The sequence below is a fragment of the Schistocerca nitens genome, chromosome 3 (genome assembly GCF_023898315.1).
Source record: "Schistocerca nitens isolate TAMUIC-IGC-003100 chromosome 3, iqSchNite1.1, whole genome shotgun sequence".
Classification (NCBI taxonomy): Eukaryota; Metazoa; Arthropoda; class Insecta; order Orthoptera; family Acrididae; genus Schistocerca; species Schistocerca nitens.
Genome location: NC_064616.1, coordinates 387,299,036 through 387,320,022, shown reverse-complemented (window position 1 = coordinate 387,320,022; position 20,987 = coordinate 387,299,036).

The following is a 20,987-nucleotide window of genomic DNA, read 5'->3' as shown; positions in this document are numbered from 1 at the left end:
CACCTAGTGAAATTTGCAGTTTTATAACACAGAAACAAAGCAAATAATCATGTGATTGGGATAATATTGCTGATTACCTTCTAAAACAAGTCTGACATCATGTGGCTGAACATGTCAGAGATAAGAATCTACTCTCGATTAACAGATCATTTCCTTAAAATTTTCAAAGCTGCAAAAATGCTTTAAAATATTTGAGAGTAGTGATTTTAATAACTACAGGTCTATCTCCATCCAACCAAGTATATTAAAGTCACCAAGGAAGCAGATGTGACCATGCCATAGCCTTTCAAAAAGGAACCTGAGCATCTGCACTAGCAATAACTTGACCATATACCCATCAGCTGCGATGTTGCAGGTAAAAATGTATTGCTCTGCCATTTCTTTATTACTTTGCCAGCTAAGTGTAGTGATATTTGTGCTAAATCCCATTAAGCTCTTTAACATGAAGTGAGAGACTTGGAGGAAATCAGGAACTACATGCTGTTCCCATAGAAATGAAAAATGTGAAAAGGGTATGTGAAAATATTTAGACGACTACTAAATATTTCAGTGCACAATGCATTTATTGTTTGTGAAGCCACTGAAAAGACACACACATAAAAATTCAAGCTGTCTCTTATAATAGAAGTATTGGAAATTCACAGGAAGATACTGTGTTTCACTGATTGCTTTAAAATATACTACAATAGGAAGTTCATTTTACAAGACTATCTGTGTTTCATGCATATATGGGACTGTTGTTGGCAATTTCCTAAAAGTGTTGATTTTTGACAAATAATTTCTGCACTAGAGCAGTTTCAATGAGAGCTATGTTCCAATACAAGCCAGCTGCATAAACTACTGCCAGTAGTCTATAAGCCAGCAGAGCAACCACTGGCTTGAAGAGTTTACTGGAAAGTTATTGGCTTATTGGTTATTGAGCCTTTATCAGTTTGACGTTTGGGAAAATATATTGATAAATGGGGTTTTGGATTTATTTTAAGTTTAGTATATAGTACGTACACTCAATAAATGAAAATACAGGGTGATTCAAAAAGAATACCACAACTTTAAAAATGTGTATTTAATGAAAGAAACATAATATAACCTTCTGTTATACATCATTACAAAGAGTATTTAAAAAGGTTTTTTTTTCACTCAAAAACAAGTTCAGAGATGTTCAATATGGCCCCCTCCAGACTCTCGAGCAATATCAACCCGATACTCCAACTCGTTCCACACTCTCTGTAGCATATCAGGCGTAACAGTTTGGATAGCTGCTGTTATTTCTCGTTTCAAATCATCAGTGGTGGCTGGGAGAGGTGGCCGAAACACCATATCCTTAACTTACCCCCATAAGAAAAAAACGCAGGGGGTAAGATCAGGGCTTCTTGGAGGCCAGTGATGAAGTGATCTGTCACGGGCTGCCTGGCGGCCGATCCATCGCCTCGGGTAGTTGACGTTCAGGTAGTTACGGACAGATAAGTGCCAATGTGGTGGCGCTCCATCCTGCTGAAATATGAATTGTTGTGCTTCTTGTTCGAGCTGAGGGAACAGCCAATTCTCTAACATCTCCAGATACTGTAGTCCAGTTACAGTAGCACCTTCGAAGAAAAAGGGACCAAAAACTTTATTGGCTGAAATGGCACAGAAAACGGTCACCTTAGGCGAGTCACGTTCATACTGAGTTGTTTCCTGCGGATTCTCAGTGCCCCATATACAGACATTGTGACGGTTGACTTTCCCGTTAGTGTGGAAAGTTGCTTCATCACTAAACACAATCTTTGAAACGAAAGATTCATCTGTTTCCATTTGAGCAAGGATAAAATCACAGAAATCGATTCTTTTAATCTTATCAGCTGCAGACAGTGCTTGAACCAATTTCAGACGATAAGGTTTCATAACTAACCTTTTTCGTAGGACTCTCCATACAGTTGATTGTGGAATTTGCAGCTCTCTGCTAGCTCTGCAAGTCGATTTTCCTGGGCTGCGAACAAATGCTTGCTGGATGCATGCTACATTTTAATCACTCGTTCTCGGCCGTCCAGAACTTTTCCCTTTGCACAAACACCCATTCTCTGTAAACTGTTTATACCAACGTTTAATACACCACCTATCAGGAGGTTTAACACCATACTTCATTCGAAATGCACGCTGAACAACTGTCGTCGATTCACTTCTGCCGTACTCAATAACACAAAAAGCTTTCTGTTGAGCAGTCGCCATCTTAGCATCAACTGACACTGACGCCTAGTCAACAGCGCCTCAAACGAACAAATGTACAACTAAATGAAACTTTATAGCTCCCTTAATTCGCTGACAGATAGTGCTTAGCTCTGCCTTTTGTCGTTGCAGAGTTTTAAATTCCTAAAGTTGTGGTATTCTTTTTGAATCACCCTGTATACAACAAATGTATTCCTTTATCTCATAAAGGTGTTCGATTTTGTCAAGTGTGATTACTTTTTGAGAAACTATAGCAGTATGTAATTAGGGGAAAATAAAATTATTGGTTCAGATAATGTCTTTTGCATGAAGTCTAGAAAGTTGTAATTGCCTTCAAATGTGGTGAAAGCATTTAAAGAGTAATTTGTAAGGCAAGACATTCCTCAATTTTCCCACTTGGTCCAATTATTTTTACTATATTTGGCAATAATCTGCTCCTAAATGTTCAAAGAGGTCTGCCAGTAATGTCTGTTGATGATACTAACATATTATTTTCAAAGCACTGTTTCCATCATCTGAAAACTGTGATTGCTGATACAAACTGCATGCAGGTAAACTGGTTATTTATTTTGCTACAGATTGTATGAATCCACATGGTGTTGAATACATATTTACAAAGGTACAATAAATATATTACAATAACAAAACTATAGCAAACTGGTGAATAAGTGTATGGTTGAAGTAAAATTAACAAGGTATAGTTCAAGTAACTTTGACATAAAATACTGAAAATAACTTAAGGTACAGGAAAAGAATATTAATATGCTTAACATCTGAAGCAGGAAAGACAAGATATGGCTAACACATTATAAACAGAAAGTCTCGGAATATAAACACAAAAGAAAATCCACATTTACAGAAACAATCATTGATTTATCAGCAGGTAATCATCAAGAGATTAGATGGATTTATCAGTAGAGTATTTTCATAATTCAGATTTAGAACTAGGCAAGATTTAATGTGGCCTTTCAAATCTGATGGAAGAGAATTGAAAATTTTTGTGGCAGAATAATGAACACCTTGTTGCAAAACACTTCATTTTTTATATCCCCTTGTAAATCAGTTTTAGAACTTGCATTGTGATCATGGTATGCACTATTACACCTAAAAAAAGAATTGTTATTAGAGACAAAAATCATCAAAGAAAATAAGTACTGAGTTGTGGCATCTAATATTTGGAACTTAAGGAACAGGATTCTGCAAGAATGTCTTGGACAAACACCGCTCATGACTCTGACTGCTCTCTTTTGTACAATAAAGATGTTTTTTGGTTAAACATTGATAACCCCCCAAAAAACTGTAGAATATGACAGGATAGAGTGAAAATAGCCAAAATAAGCAGCTTTGATAGAATTTATGTCACCAACAGCAAGGCATAAGGTGATGGTCTAGAATATGCGCAGATCAATTTAGTTTGCCATCAATTACATTGCCCAAGAACTTTGAATGTAACAAATTTTGGTTATCACAGTTCAAGTGGATTACTTCATTTTCTTGGTGAGATGCATGAAATTCCATAGACTGAGTTTTTCCAATATTTTGAGTTAATCCATTGGACTGAAACCATTATAAAATGTCTACAGTTGCATCATTTCATTTCTTTTCTAGTTCACTGATTGCTCAGCTTTCATGCAGAATAGTAGTATCATCAGCAAAAAGAGTTAATTTGATCTCAGTGTTTGCACAAAGTGGGAGATAATTCATGAAGATATGAAACAGTAAAGTCTCCAAAATGGAACCTTGTGGGAGTCCACAGTTTACTGAGCCTTAGTCAGATGAAACAGGACAGTCATCAATACCAAAAAGAATCAGATTTTGCTTTCTATTGTGTAGATATGATTCAGTCCACTTCCCAATGCTACCATTTGAGCCATAAAATCAGTCCACATTAAGAAAATGTTGTAGTCTACACAGTGAAAGGCTTTTCACAGAATTTTATATGTGAGAAAGTGGTTTCACAATAGAAAACTTTACTCTCTCTAGGACACCACCTTGCTGCAAAGATTGATTGAAAATGTGACACAGGACTTGACTTACAGGGCGGTCAGAAAGAGTGTGAAAAACTTGTAAAGGTGCTGTATGGTAGATTGTGCTAAGAAATAACTGATGAGACAAAAATGGATATGTTGCACTGTTTCTGAGTCAATTAGCACTGAAGTTAGCCAATCTGGACTTTCGGTGTACAAATTCCAGCAGCCCACCATAGACAGTGTCACCAGACGTGTTCTTCGTTTGGTTTCCTAAAGCTGAAGAAGAGAGTGATACAAAACTTGGGCATGGGAAGGTAGTAAGGATCAAACTCGAGCCACTGGCATATCGTACACTGTCATCTATACAATGCGAACTGACAGTAATTTATCTGGCACTCTGGTTGAATTTATGTGTTTAATGGCCTGATTGTGTAATATCAATGCTAGTTAACTCAGAAACAGCAGAATGTACAGAATTTTTTTCAACATTTATTTCTCAGAACAGTTTAATCTGCAACACCCTTACAAACTTTTCAGATTCCTTCTGACCACCATTTATATAGTCTCTACAGTGCATTAGAACTTTAAGATGAGGTGTTATCGGTATCTGTTGTATTTTTGTTTTTTTAAGGCACTTATTATATTTTTACTTTCATTAATAGCAGCTGGAGCTATACAAATTGGGTCATATATGTTGTGGTAACTTCTTTGTAATAAATTCATGGTTGTATTTAAGGAAACCTTACAACTCATGTGCTGCAGTTAACAAGTAATTGTTAAATATGTTAGAAATTGTTGCACGGTCATCATTACAGCTTCTCTCTCTCTCTGCTTCTGACATTCCATTTTTTTTAAATTTTGTTCTTAGTTATCAATTGCAGTAATATATGAGCTTCTGCATTAGTTTACCAAACTTTTTAAGGCTTTACAGTACAATTTACAATAAAATTTTTCAAGAGGATCATTTGATACTATAAATGAGGCATGTAATACCCTCGTACTACTGCAAGAAATGTCAATTCCTTCAGTAATCCCTGGGTTACTGGCAGGAACCTCAATATTCTTCCTGACAGTTCTTTTTGAAACAGTCACTTCAAACAGAAAGACGAATTCATTTAAGAAAATTTAAAATTTACGTTAGTTATCCTACACAGTGGATCTCAATCTATATGTGACAAATGGTAATCAAAGGCAGAAAGAGTTTGTGTTTACACATCTAAAGGACTGATAGGTGCCGGCCGCGGTGGTCTCGCGGTTCTAGGCGCGCAGTCCGGAACCGTGTGACTGCTACGGTCGCAGGTTCGAATCCTGCCTTGGGCATGGATGTGTGTGATGTCCTTAGGTTAGTTAGGTTTAAGTAGTTCTAAGTTCTAGGGGATTGATGACCACAGCAGTTGAGTCGCATAGTGCTCAGAGCCATTTGAAACATTTGACTGATAGGTATAGGGAACTTTGTTGCACAAATTGATGTTGTTTACTTTAAGCAGTTGACCATCATGGTCAGAAAGTACATTCATGACTTGGCTTATACTTGCACTGTTGTCTTCTCAATGAAAATACTGTCAATAAGAATTTTGCAATGTTCTGTAACTCTAATGGTGATATTAACCATAGTACCATGTTGTAAAGAGTTCGCTAAATGTTGTAGATCAGTCTTACAGTTGTTCTCAGATAACAAGTTAACCTTAGAATCAACTGTAACTATTAAATTTCTAGTTTTCGAAAAAAGTTTAGCCAAAAGAGATTCTAAGTTACTCAATAAAATACAAAACTTTCCTACCAAGGAACTGTAGCTGTCCTTTGCAGTAATTTCAATGGCAATGACTTTACCATATTGATCTGTACAATATTTATTTAAATACAAATCTTATAAACAATTTTGTTATCAATATCAATTACAGCACCACATTTCTCTCTACTTGTTCTACAATAATGAGTAGCTAAATTATACCCATTAAGCTGCAGCTGCTCAAATTAAATTGTCATATGGTGCTCAGTAGGACATAAAACTGGCAACGGATTAAACACAATGCTGGTGACTGATTTGAAGGTCAGTAAAAGTTTGAAACATGGATCTATTTTGTACGAGCTGTAAACAAATAGTTGCCACTATTAAAGTTCCAACTCTTGTATTAGGGTTGTTAGAACCACCTTCACTGCCCTGATGAGGGTTCTTTTGTATATTCACACCACTTTTCACTGTTTCACTTAGAGCTTGGATGACTATATTGTGACGTATATTGCAGTGGAACGCTTGTCCACTTAAACATGTTGCTGTGGTCTTCAGGGTGCCAGCCATAAGCAATCACTGTTTCTCTCTGGGACTCATCTTGTTCTAGTTGAAACACATGCCATTTTTTCACTTGTGCACACTCCAGGAGAAGTACTTTCAACCTCTTGAAGTTGATTGGAGGAAACATCATAATTATGTCATTGATGTCTCCTGTCTGGATGCTTCTGCTGCTTCTGTTACTGTTGCTGTAGGCCTTGGACACCTCCACTGTGGAATTTCTGTTGCCGATCGCTTCTGTATTTTTTAGTCAGTGACTGTCCTCGTTTGGTTGCTGCTGTGTTTACTTTTAGCATTGGTGGATGGTCTGTTTGTTCTTCTATGCAGGGTAATCCACTTTCTTGCATTTTGGAGCTGTTTCAGTAGCTTGAGATGATGTCTTGGGACTGGTACACAGAATGATTACTGTTTACTAAATGTACAATTTTTTGACTTAGGAGCAATTTTCCCTTTCCACTGAAATGTGTGCCCCATCTTACGTAATGTTCTCTGGGCATATCATCTGTTGCAAAGGAGTGCGTGTTGGGTAAGGCTTGGCAGATTTTTCTATATAACTTATCTGGTTTCTTTATTTCTTCATTTACGTATGAAAAACAACTGTTAAGTTTACACTTACTAACACTTTTTATTCCATATTCAGTGGATAGACAAACAGTGAACCAGAAGTACAGACACACAGTCCAAGAGTAGGCCAGGTCCAAGGCGGTAATTGTTATCACAAGACAACCGATGTACTATGTGGATCTTATGGAGCATGAATGAGAACTGCTATTTCCAGCAGAGTATCCACTTATTCGTAGCTTGCAGCACCATTTGTTACATGTGATATCTGTAACTGTGTTTCTTATAATAACTCATTTACTAATGTGACAATCTAGAGTAATTAGTATTTACATACATAATGTGCGGTACTGTAATTTTTACCTGACCCTCCGGGGGTGGGGTGGGGGTGGGATGGTTCATGGAAAAAAAAGACCATTGCAAGAGCAATTATTTACTATTAGCAAAGAGAGTCTTCTATTACTGAATCATTCAAAAAGTATGTATGTTTCCACTAACTTTAATGTATACATCTCTCATGTGATTAGTCACATATCCAAGTGTGAAAACACACTATAAGAACGAGTGAAATATGTTGATGTGTAGCAAGTGAAGCAATTAGGTATCAGCATAAGATTTCACCAGTTTCCAGAGGACTTTACAGGGCAATGGACATTAAACATTCATATTCCTACCTTCCCCCCATCCCTTGCTTTCAGGATACTGTTGAAAATTCAATCATTTATTCGACCTTATATTTGAGAGGATGGAGCCTGCTCTGACCAGCCATCCTCATTTAGGTTTTCCTAAATTACTTCAGGCAAATGCTAGGCTGGTTCTTTTATCAAGGCCATGACTGTCCACCTGTCCTGTCCTCATAAAACATACTCATTCTCTGTGTGTATGTAAATTTTGAGTCATTTATATTCATTGTATTACAATGACAAATGGTATATCACTGAATGATTATACCTGGATGAATGAATAAATAAATTTACAGACAGAAACAACCACTCTCACTAATTCTGGAATGTATACCACCAAAAAAATGACTGGTGCTAATCTACTCAAACCTGATAATTATGGTAATTACTTCTAGATTAATTCATGTATGATTACTAGAAGAAAAACAGCTATTTTGAAAAACAGCCATAGCTTCTGCTGTTATACTACTCAGCCGCTATTATTACGTAATACTTCAAACAAATCATTTATGTAACTTTCCACAGACCACTATCAATTGTCTATATATGACTACTGGCCCAATCAGGATCTATCTAGTATGCAGAATTTACATTTGTGGTCTAAGTATTTTGACGAATTGTAGGAGTGGCTAATTTGGTATTCTTTCCTCCATTTTTAAATATTTTGGAATATTCATTCTCCTTCCTGCTGTCTACTGGCGCTGTGTTGTAGACTTTTGCATCAGAATACAAAACGCATTTTGAACGCTAGAGATATATCCATAAGCTATAAAGGAATTATTTATAATGAGAGTATTGTATTTGTGAATCACTAACTTCATCATAAATTTGCTCTTGTTATTAACCACAAATACTGTTAGGGTGTTATATCTATTGCCATGTAGGTGTAAGAATCCCTAGATCCCTGAAGATGATATGCAAGAGTTTTGGTTATCAGATTTACTCATGACAATAAACATTGCTTTATTATCCTTGTTGAAACATTGAAAGTGCAATCAGTGTCATCTTTTGTCTGAATACACACTTAACATATTCAATTACATACCTAATATACATGGTGTAATATTTTAGATCATCATTGTCTATCAAGATATAAAATTGTCTGTCATATTGCACATAATATATTCAGTATTGACACATACAAATTTAATCTACGTGAAACTACATTAGTACTTATGATCATCTTTAAGACACAATTTGATCTCTTCTACTGTATAAAACGCCTTTTCTCTAAGCCATTTCTGTGTGATGTTTTTAAACACACGAAGCACCACATTGTGTACTGGTACTTGCAACATGTTAAATAGTTTTTTTCCCCATGTATATGTAATTATTTTCAGTTTTCTTAGTCTAGCAACTGTGATAGTGATCTGCTGTTAAAGGTGTGTGGTATGTTGATAGACAAGTTGTCATAAATTGTGACTGTGTTGTTTTTATTTTGTATATATTAGACAACTTAGTATAAAAAGGGCCATCACTATTGGTATTTTTAGTTTTTTGAAATATGATATACAGAGTGATTATTTCTGATTACATAAATGCATATGATTGCCTTTTATCGCCAAATGAGAACTTTGTTTGCTGCATGGGAAATATCCTATAACAAAACCGCTTATGTCAAGTGAGTGCGGAAAAATGCATAGCGTGCACTGAACAATAGCTCATCATTAACACAAGACCTTAGTTTTTGTCAATGTCAATATTTTATTGTGAATGCTACCAGTTTCGGCATTTCATTATGCCATCTTCAGGCCCCATATGCATCTATCCAAATAAATGAACTTGTCATATACCGACACAAACACTGGATATCATGAACTGAATTATTATAAAATTGCTTCATTTGAAAAATAATTCACAATAAAACAACTGTTGGTGCAATTACTTAACCAGCCGATGTCCCCTGGCCATGATGGACCAACAGAGACTGAAAGACCTTAGTTTGTCTAACATTATGTAACACGTGTTAACTTAGTACATATATAATTGGTACAATTCTTCCATGTTAATTTTGAGTCAAGATGAATCGCAAGAGGTTTAGTTGAAGCACAGACATCACCGTCATCTTCATTACATAAGCTAAAGACAATAGTTACAGTTTTTTATGGTAATGCAATTAATTGATTTGGAACCACTTACTGGCTGCTCTCAGATAATCGCTACTTTTCTGCTTTAATGCTCCAAAGTCTTTCCCCGCTGTTAAAAAAGTGACATTATTTATGTAGAAAGTACATTTACACAACATAATACTGAGCAAGTTAGTTACATATATTATGAAGAGTAAATATGAAAAGACAGAACCCTGCAGCATTCCCTGCATGACATTAAAAAATTTGAACTCTTCTTACTGAACTGCACAATTTGTTTTCTGCAATTCAGGTAGGATTTGATCAGAGATAGTTCTGAGCCTCTAAAACCAAAGCAGTACAGTTTTTTTCTGACAGAATTCTATGGCCTAGACAGTCAAATGCTTTGCTAAGATTCACAAGCATAGCATTAAGAGATAATCTTAATCCAAATGATGATAGTATAAATGAAACAATATTTTCAACTGCTTTTACTGTTGACAGTTTGGCCCTGAAGCCATACTGTGAGGCACTTAGAACATTTTTTACAGACAGATGTTGACTAATTTGGAGCTGTATGCAATATTCCACTATTTTAGCAAGGACGGATGCAAGAGAGACTGGACGGGACTTGTTATTATTATTATTATTATTACAAGACATGTCACATTTTTTTGTGTATAGGGGTTATGGCTGTCATTTTTATGGACAAAGGGAAACAGACATAAAAAAAACACGGTTTACAAGATAACATAACAGGTGTACTATGATAGTAATAAATGTTTAGATCACAAAACCAGAGGGACTATAAATGTCTTTTGATTCCGAGTACCGTAAGCTGGGATTATTCTGGCCCCTTACAGGTAACTTTGGCCTTCTTGTCAGAAAAAGTTTTAAACTTTTTTCCTGCAAAAATTATATCTTTAGCATGGAGGAGACAAGGCAGTATGCATTTACAGTGTCTGAAGAATGATCTAGACTACTCCATGAAGTAATATTGTGCTGATAGAACGGGATTCAATATTGATCATAAAATATGTTAGCAGCTACTGCACCCCACAAACTTCTTCCTGTAGGTGGTCACATCAGTCAAGCTAAGAATATGGTGAGTGTAATTTTGCATTTTGTCGGGATTAGGCTATAAGGTGAGAAACAGTCATTTGTGTCAAATTCAGTTGAGGTAATATGTTTACCACGTCTATAAAATCATGCACATTTTTGAATTAATTAGTCAACTGATGAAAGATACAACATGTGTATATTTACTACACAATATCACTTTCTGAATGAAGTTCAATATTACTTGTCCTTACCTTCAAAATTTAGTGTTTATTTGTTCCTCATGTTCCTGAATGTCTACTCTAGAGATATTCATTGAGTTTACTGCATCCCAGTACCATGTGACCATTTTTCAGGAAGAGATGGCTGAGTGGGTAAAATTAGCCCAAAGTATGGGGAACACTGGCCCACTTTTTTATGGTACCACCATAACAGATGTGATATTTTTTTTGTTTAATAAGTTAGTTGGTGAAAGTCTATGATGATACTACAAAAAGGCATTTGGAATGTTCTCACTGACAGGATCTTCTGTCTTCTTATCACATATTTCAGTTGTAATATTGATTACATTTAACTCTTTCCATTTAAAGACAGGAACTACAGCAAAATTTTGGAGGTAGGGATTCCCACGATTCCAGTAATGGATGTTATATTTATGGCTACAGCAGTGTTATTCACCTTACCAACCTTACGGAGGAATGTGTTGAAATCATCTGGTGTTTGATACCAGCATCACAGGAAATATTTTTGCTAACACCGTTACTTCTACCCAGATGAATCTCAAAAGTACAGGTTGCTTTACATTAAGTTTTGAACTTCTTAATGTAATCCTCACTCGCCTTGCTCTAGCCTAATCTGATTTCTGCTTTGCATTTGTTCTTTAGCCTTATGTATTTTGCTCTTTCTGTTTCAGTGTTCGTTCATTTGTCGCAGGAATCATTAACAGTGATCTAAGCTTCTGCGGATACGATGTTAACCGGTTATGTGCAGATGTAAGGCCATATTTCCTGGCAGTTTCCTTATGTTTCAAGCATCGCGTACAACTGGGATTTTATCCGGTAATGAAAGGTTTTGAGGGGGAAGGTAGACCTTAACACTTGCAAATCAACAGCACCGAGTAGCGCGTAACTCACTCAAACTAACAAAGCATCTGCGGAATTACTTATTGCATTCAACGTTAACTGCACGTGGAGTTAGACATTTATGAAATACTACCATTGCTAAATGTTTATTGAAAGTTTCTCTAGTAACACTTCGAATTCTTTCTGTATCACGTGGATGAACGTATAATTGAGGCACCTATACACACACGGCAACAAAGAGGTTAGAAATCATATTCTTAACATGAATTCGTAGAGTACTTTGTCATGATTCCCAAGAGCGCGCAAAAGTACACTTTAACAGTTTTTCCATTACGGAACTAGAAATTTTCTCATACTTTCAGTGGACTGATTTACTGGAATGAAATGTTCTCTGCACACCAGACGTGCCCATTCTTCAGTAATTTGTTCGCAATTTGTAAACTCATTACAATCTTTTATCCGTACAGTTAAGTCGTGTGATAGACTCACTAAAAATAAGTCCCTTTACAAGCAGGAACACAGAACTTGTTTGTCGTTAGCACAGTTCAGTAATTATACCTGCCACTACCTGTTTATAATAACTATAACAGTTACACTGATGAATGTCAGCGGGAGCTGCTGTCACAGACTTGGAGGGAAGCAGAACATGCTATCGTAAAGTGATATTTTACTGTTATACAAATGCCATAACCACGAAAAGTGTTACTGCAAAGTAATAGTTAGGCCCAAACGCGTTTACGTTTCAGATCTTAAATCTCGATTCATTTCTGCTTGTTTCTCGTCAATACCTCCGATGAATAACTTACTACACTATTTTTACCGAAACGGGGGCAGTTACTGTATTTCCAGACGTTTCCATTATGCTACAAAGCTGAAGATACGAAGGATTATCGAATGTAAAATACGAAGGATTATCGAATGTAAACGATATTACAACTACAGTACTACAGGCTGGCTGTACGTATTTCCGTAACTCTTTTATGGCTTCATTCAGAAGCCAACCCTCCTCCTTTGTCCGGGCTTGGGACCGGCAACAGCAAATGTAGAGTAAATCATTTCACTCTACACCAACTGCAGGCGGAGTTAAAGGTTTCACACCTATAAAATACTGTCGCTACTAACAGCAAAACGTAACCCTTAACAACATATCACAGTATTTTGCCTGTTACTTAACTTTCGATCTACTCATGCGTTACGAGTCGGAAGATTTGTATTTATACCTTCGACCATAGATACTAATAGATACCAATATCTATGGTCGAAGATTTATACGTACAAGAATATCGATATTAATCGAGTATGGAAACATTGAAATGACCTTTGTACGTGGAGTCGTGTATTTATTTCCTCGACCTAAAGCCCGGTCCACACGCAACGATCTGTCTGCGCAGACATCGGTGCAGATGTCTGTACATGCAAAAGATCGCTGCAAATGTGGTGTGTTCACACGACACAAACCCCAATCTACTACTCGCCCGCCATCTGTCGGTGTAGAAAAGAAATATCAGTGGCAAGCGACTACGCTCCCCGTAAACGTCAAACATTTAATTCAGTTATTTTGAAATATAGAAATGGAGGAAGTTCTGTTGTGGTCTGTGTTGCAAAAAACATTCAGACCAACCGCAGCAAACAGAGAAAGCGGGCAAAATGGTGTAGACAGTGGCTGCTAAAGCGAAAGCAGTTTTCTCACGTAAATTTACTGAGAGAGTTGCAGGACGAACCTAACGACTGGCGAAATTATTTGCGGATGGATGTCGAAACTTATAATTATCTCTTAAAGCTTGTAACCCTTCATATTATGAGAAAAAATACTTGTATGGGAAGGGCAATTTCTCCTCATGAACGGCTGGCGGTAACATTGACACTCCAATTTCATCTTCAATTGTACTCCTGCTTGGTCTTGGTGTTTCTTGATCACTAAGAAAGCCAAGCAGATCAAAATACCATAACGTTGGCTGGTATACTTGATCTACTCCTACACCAGATCTAGATTTCTGAACTTTGGATAACTCAATTAGAGCATTGTATGCTGCAGTCTTTTTGTCTCGGTCACTATATTCTTTACTTTTAATCTTCCACAAACATGGGTGGTTTCTACATATTTCAATGAATTCACTTACAAACTCTCGAGAACACTGACGAGTATCAGCCAATTTAATGCCCGGTGTGCACAAATACAAACACTAGACTGAGCAAACAGCTGTTTCGCGCCAGATTTGCGGCGATCTCCTGTCCACACGCTCCAACTTGTCTGCGCAGATGTGGTTTGAACCCACAGATTTGAGAGGTTTCGCTCAAACCTCCAACTCCAACTTTCAGGTTTGCACACACCTCAGGTTGGTGCAAATCTTCTGTCCACACGCAACGATCTGTCTGCGCAGATGTGATGTGCGCAGACATTTGCGCAGACAGATCGTAACGTGTGGACGGGCCTTAACATATGCCACAGCCGATTTTAGTGCACAAGAATTTTGCGTTGAACAGGATTATATATCGACATAACCGTGGCTATGAATGTTCTCAGTTCGTGTCGTCTGCCACGTCCGGCACACAACACACGTATGTAGTTACATTTCATTCAGACAGGTAGACTACTCAATGTACAAATGTGGAACTAGCTTCAGTGCATTCTGCAAGAGTGGCACTGCTTTTTAATTTTACTTTTACGTGCGGCAACAAATTACGAGGGTAGGAACTTTAATTGTGGCAAATATTTATTTACAGCTTGTACAAACTAGATACCGTACTTGTTTTAAAGTTTTACTGACTTCTATAGTAGTCACCAGCATTGTGTATAATCCGTTGCCAGCGATGGGGAAGTCGTAGAATACTCTTAGTAGTGCCAGTTGTGTTGACAGTTCGAGCGGCGCGGTCTATTGCCCGACGAATTTGTAGCAGTTCTGAAGCGAATGCCATAAAGTGTTTCCTTCAGTTTAGAAATCGTGTCGAACTCACGAGGAGTGCAGGGGAGTGCAGTAGGTGGTATATCACTTAGCTGCCCCATCAGTCAAACAAACCAGTAACAGCTTACACTGTATGTGCTTGACCATTGTCAGGCAAAATGATGGTCAGGTCCTGCAGAAAGTGTCATCACTTCTGCTCTATGCTGTTCATTTTTGGAACACAACCTACTACCAGCTTAGAGAAAGAAGTGATGACACTTTCTGCAGGACCTGACCATCATTTTGCAGGACAGTGCTCAAGCACATACAGTGCAAGCTGTTAAGCTGTTACTGATTTGTTTGACTGATGGGGCTGCTAAGTGATATACCTACTGCACTCCTCGTGAGTTCGGACAATAGACCGCGCCGCTCGACTGTCAACACAACTGGCACTACTAAGAGTATTCTACGACTTCCACATCGCTGGCAATGGGTTATACACAATGCTGATGACTACTTTGAAGGTCAGTAAACCTTTGAAACACGTATCTATTTTGTACGAGCTGTAAATAAATAGTTACGACTATTACAGTTCCAATCCACGTATTAACATGATTACGGACGTTGTTACCGAATTTTCGACGTGCGGGAAACTTTTCTTTTTTAAATTGAAGTTAGCTGAACACATTACGCGAACGAGTTCTTAAGAATGCATCGCGTTTCTATCTACTCCAAATCGGAATTCTGTCTGAGTTTTCTAATACGAGATAATTTTGGTTAAATATGATGCGTAATGGTCCGTTCGCAAGTCAAGTATTTAATATAAAGAAATTGTTGATGGTGTACAGCAAACAGCCATAAATTGGCTTTAGGTTACTTTATTTAAAAATTACCATTACCGGTCTCGAATTTTTCACAATTCTTCATCAGACGGTCTTTTCAAGCTTTTATCAAAACAAATTATACATTTGTTTCCTGTGAGTTGCCCTAGGATAAACAATACCTAATTCACAATTATAAACGTGTGACCAAATGGGTGCACTACATATTTGTGTTGGAGTGCAAATTGAAAATTCTTTTTGTGACTGAATGAAAGTGGTTTACAAAGCAGTGCAACGTTTGTGACTGTGAAAATACAAACATCCTTGAGAATGTATTTCACTGCAAGAAAACTGCAAAACAAGTGCATCAGACGGACATTTCGTGTAAGTGGTGAATTCCAGAACATGTTTCAGTTGGCATGCACTTTGTTAAAGTATTATGTTTATTAAAAATAAATATGAATTTGTAAATGCCAAATGATGGTAGTTGTGGGCCTGCCCTTCCAAGTCTCATTTTACAATCACATCCCATGTTCAGGGATATCAAGCACTACCCCTGTTGTAGATTTTAGTCAGTTAAACTAAAAACCTGAATGTTTTTCTCTTCACTGTCATTTACATTACTGTTAGCAATTTTATAACATCGTTCTTGAGCTACAGTGCTTTGACATTGTAATTTTGGATTGCTGATTCAATGAGACATACATTTGATGCTAAATAACTACTGTTCAGAATGAGTTTTAAGAACTTTGATATGTCGGTAAGTATTTCCGAGTGTGAACTTCCATGAACAATTGTAAGTAATCCGTGTTCTTCAATAATCCTGAATATTGATAAAAAGTGTAACCTTGTACATATATCAATACACTTTAATTATTCCAGGAGGCTTATCTTTTATTCACATGTTGACAGTTGACCTCTGAATGTCAAATACACTCTTGTTCATCAGGAATATACAGAAGTAAATTGCAGGTCTTTTACACAAGTGCTGAAACAACACAGTCCCATTTTTAATATATTCATTAGTTTGTTTCTTTTCAGAGTTTGTGTTGCATCCTCATTGCCACTGTTGTGTCTTGTACCATAGGAATCGAGGGAGAGGGTGTTGTTTGATGGCTGGTATCTTCTTTCAACAACACAACTGCACACATGTATTAACAGGGTTCTTTATTTACTTAAACAGATAGCTACTACTTAACTTTAACAGCGTCCATGTGTTGTCATGCAAGCTCTTCAGTATTAGTCCTCGTTAGCCTCACTGCTGGTGCAGTGTATTGATAGATGCTGACTTCGAGTGAGAGTTACTGCGCCATTGACTGGGCAACTGAGTTAGTGAATTAGACTGAAACTGAGGCTGTGCTAGTGACTGAGACTGAGAAGGCCCGGCCAGCAGCGGTGATCAAGTACTTGCAATTGAGAGGGCATTGGTGGCGCGTTGCTCGCAAGGGACTCCCGGTACCAGATTACTGGCTAGGTTGCGGTTGCTGTGGCTGGGTGGCACCTATGGGGAGAGCCCTAGTTCAAAGGGGTGGCACAATGATGGATAGTTCACACATGAAACGACTTAAAATTTTTCCTGCTCGTGGTCACATGGCCCTAGCAATCTCTTCAAATTGAAAGGCCTTGTACAATGCAACACCCCTCCCCCCCCCTCCCACAATACCTAGTCTGTACTGGGACTGATGGGGACACCTTTTCGGCCACAAAGGCCCTTTATTTGTTGTGGAAAACATTGAGGACAAATACAAGGAAGCTGCAGCCATCTCTAAGATGAAGAGCGGTTCCCTCCTTATTAAAACGCCATCTCCTGCCCAGTCACAGACACTGTCCTCTTATGAAAAGCTGGGTGACATTCCCGTGACTGTCACTCCACACAAGAGTCTCAGTATGGTCCAGGGTGTCATCTTTCTTTTGCAATTTGATGACAAGCTGCAGGCCAACTTAGAGTAATGGGGTGTGCACTTCATCCATTGTGTCGAAGGGAAAACAGATTTGATACTGGGGCCTTCATCTTGGCTTTTGAGGGCGGTACATCGCCTGAAAATGTCAAGGTGATGGTCTACTGCAGGCGGTTGGGGGCACTTCTGGTGCTTGCACTGCACCTACTTTGGGAGCATTGGCTCTCCACCTGCTGGAGACACCAGTCCCCACACCCCAGACAGAGGCACCTCTTCCTCCTCTGGCTTCTCTAGTTAAGAACAGTTCCCTTGGGACTCTTTCTTCCATGGTTCCTGCTGGTCCACCGGCAGACAACAGCAGTCAGGCAGCAGTAACTGACCGCGGCAGATGCAGCAACAGATAAGTAATCTGCTTTTGCAACATTTATGAGTTCCTAACCAGGAGCGAATTTCATTATATCTGTGTGCTTTAATAGTTTAGTTTATTGAGTTTCTGCATGTAAATTTTAAATCTAATAGCCACAGTTCTCGCATTTTCGTTTGCGTCAGAAAGTAAACCGATTTTGTGACATATTACAAGTTCCTTATCAGGGGCAAATTATTTAGTTTCACCTGGGTGCTTCGGTAGTTAGGTTTTTGAATATCTTCTTATTACTATACATAGTTCAGGCATTTTTGTTAGGGTCTACAGTAGAGTTGCACAGCACGTGCGGATAGTCCGTTTATCTGCGTAGTGTAGTTTTCCATGGTCTTAGTATGGACAGGGACTGCGATTGTTGTGTGTGGATGTGAGCTGAGCTGGTGACACTTTGCTCTCAGCTTCAGGCTGTCATGGCTTCAGTCACACAGTTTGAGACTGCAGTGTATGGGCCTCACTGTTGTGCGCCAGCCGTGGGGATCCAACGGACGTCCAGCGTGTCAGAGTCCCCTGATTGGTCCTCACTGGTGGCCAGCCCAGTGACTGCTCGCATTGAGGTTGACCCCTCACCTGTGGTCGAGTGGGAGGTCGCCCCAGGGCGAAGCAGGCGGCGAAAGACTTCCCAGGCCACCACACGTAGGGCCTCCCTGGTTTGTCTGACAAACAGGTTCCAGGTGCTGTCTGTGGCTGACACTGTCGCTGAGCCAGATGCTGTCACCTATTCTGTTTCAGAGGAAACCACTCAGCCTGCAAGATCAGGGCGGTCAATAGGGGTGGGATTATTGGTAGTTGGGAGCTCCAACGTTAAGCGCGTTATGGGGTCCCTTAGGGACTTGGCTGACAAGAAGGGTAAGAAAACCAATTTGCACTCCATGTGCATACCGGGTGGAATTATTCTAGATGTGGAAAGGGTCCTCCCGGATGTCATGAAGAGCACAGGGTGCAGTCAACTGCAGGTGGTTGCTCATGTCAGTACCAATGATGTGTGTCACTTTGAATCAGAAGAGATTCTCTTTGGTTTCGAGCGGCTAACAGAAGGGGTAAAGGCTGCCAGTCTACCTTGCAAGAAGAAAGCAGAGCTGACCATTTGCAGCATAGTCGACAGGACCGATTGCGGACCTTTGGTACAGGGCCGAGTGGAGGGTCTAAATCAGAGGCTCAGACGGTTCTGCGACCGTGTAGGCTGCAGATTCCTAGACTTGCGGCAAAGTTTGGTTGGGTTTTGGGTTCCGCTGAATAGGTCAGGTGTCCACTATACACATGAGGCGGCTACACGGTAGCAGGGGCTGTTGGCGTGGACTGGGCGGTTTTTCAGGTTAGAGGGTCTCAGGAAAACACAAAAAGGGCTTCAGTCACAAAGGGAGCAGGCTGAACATAGGAAGAACGTAGATAAAGGAACCATTGGTATAACAGTCGTACATTGTCGTAGCTATGTTTGGAAAGTATCAGAGCTCCAAGCGATAATAGAAAGCACTGATGCCGAAATCGCTATAGGCAACGAAAGCTGGCTAAAGCCGGACATAAGCTCAGCTGAAATATTTGTGAAGAACCTAACGGTGTTCCGAAAGGATAGGCTAAACACGGTTGGCAGTGGCGTGTTTGTTGCCATCAGAAGTAGTTTAACTTGTCTCGAAATTGAAGTAGATACTTCCTGTCAGTTAGTATGGGCAGAGGTCATTGCTGGCAACCGGAATAAAATAATAACTGAATCCTTTTACCGACCTCCCAATTCAGATGATACCGTTGCTGAAAGGTTCAAAGAAAACTTGAGTTTGATTTCGAACACATACCCGACTCATACGATAATAGTTGGTGGTGACTTCAATTTACCCTCGATATGTTGGCGGAAATACATGTTTAATTCCGGAGGTACGCATAAAATATCATCCGAAATTGTGGTAAATGCATTCTCTGAAAATTATTTCGAGCAGTTACTTCATAAGCCCATGCGAATAGTAAATGATTGTGAAAACACACTTGACCTTTTAGCAACAAATAATTCTGAGTTAATAACGAGCATCAAAACCGATTCAGGGATTAGTGAAGACAGGGTTGTCGTAGCGAGATTGAATATTGTAATCTCCAAATACCCGAAAATAAGCTAAAAATATACCTATTCAAAAAAGCAGATAAAAATTGAATTGACGCCTTCCTGAGAGACAATCCCAACTCATTACAAATTAATAATATAAGTGTAGACCAGATGTGGCTTAAATTCAAAGAAATAGTATGGGCAGCAATTGAGAGATTTATACCAAATAAATTAACAAATGGCGGAGCTGATCTTCTTTGGTACACAGAACTGGTTAGAACATTGTTGCAGAAACAACGAAACAAACATGCCAAATTTAAACAGACGCAAAATCCCCAAGATTGGTGATCTTTTACAGAAGCTCGAAACTTAGCGCGGACTTCAATGCGAGATGCTTATAACAGTTTCCACAACGAAACGTCGTCTCGAAACCTGGCAGAAAATCCAAAGAGATTCTGGTCGTATGTGAAGTATGTTACCGCAAGAAACAATCAATGCCTTCTCTGCGCAATAGCAATGGAGATATTATCGAAGAGAGTGCTGCCAAAGCAGAGTTACTAAACACAGCCTTCCGAAATGCCTTCACAAAAGAAGACGAAGTAAGTATTCCAGAATTCGAATCAAGAACAGCTGCCAACATGAGTAACGTAGAAGTAAATATCCTCAGATTAGTGAAGCAACTTAAATAACTTCATAAAAGCAAGTCTTTTGGTCCAGACTGTGTACCAATTAGGTTCCTTTCGCCGTATGCTGAGGCATTAGCTCCATACTTAACAATCATATACAACCGTTTGCTCGACTAAAGACCCGTACACAAAGACCGGAAAGTTGCAACAGTCACACCAATATTCAAGAAAGGTAGTAGGAGTAATCCACTAAATTACAGGCCCATATCGTTAACGTCGATATGTAGCAAGATTTTAGAACATATATTGTGTTCGAACATTATGAATTACCTCGAAGAAAACTGTCTATTGACACACAGTCAACATGGATTTTGAAAACATCGTTCCTGTGAAACAC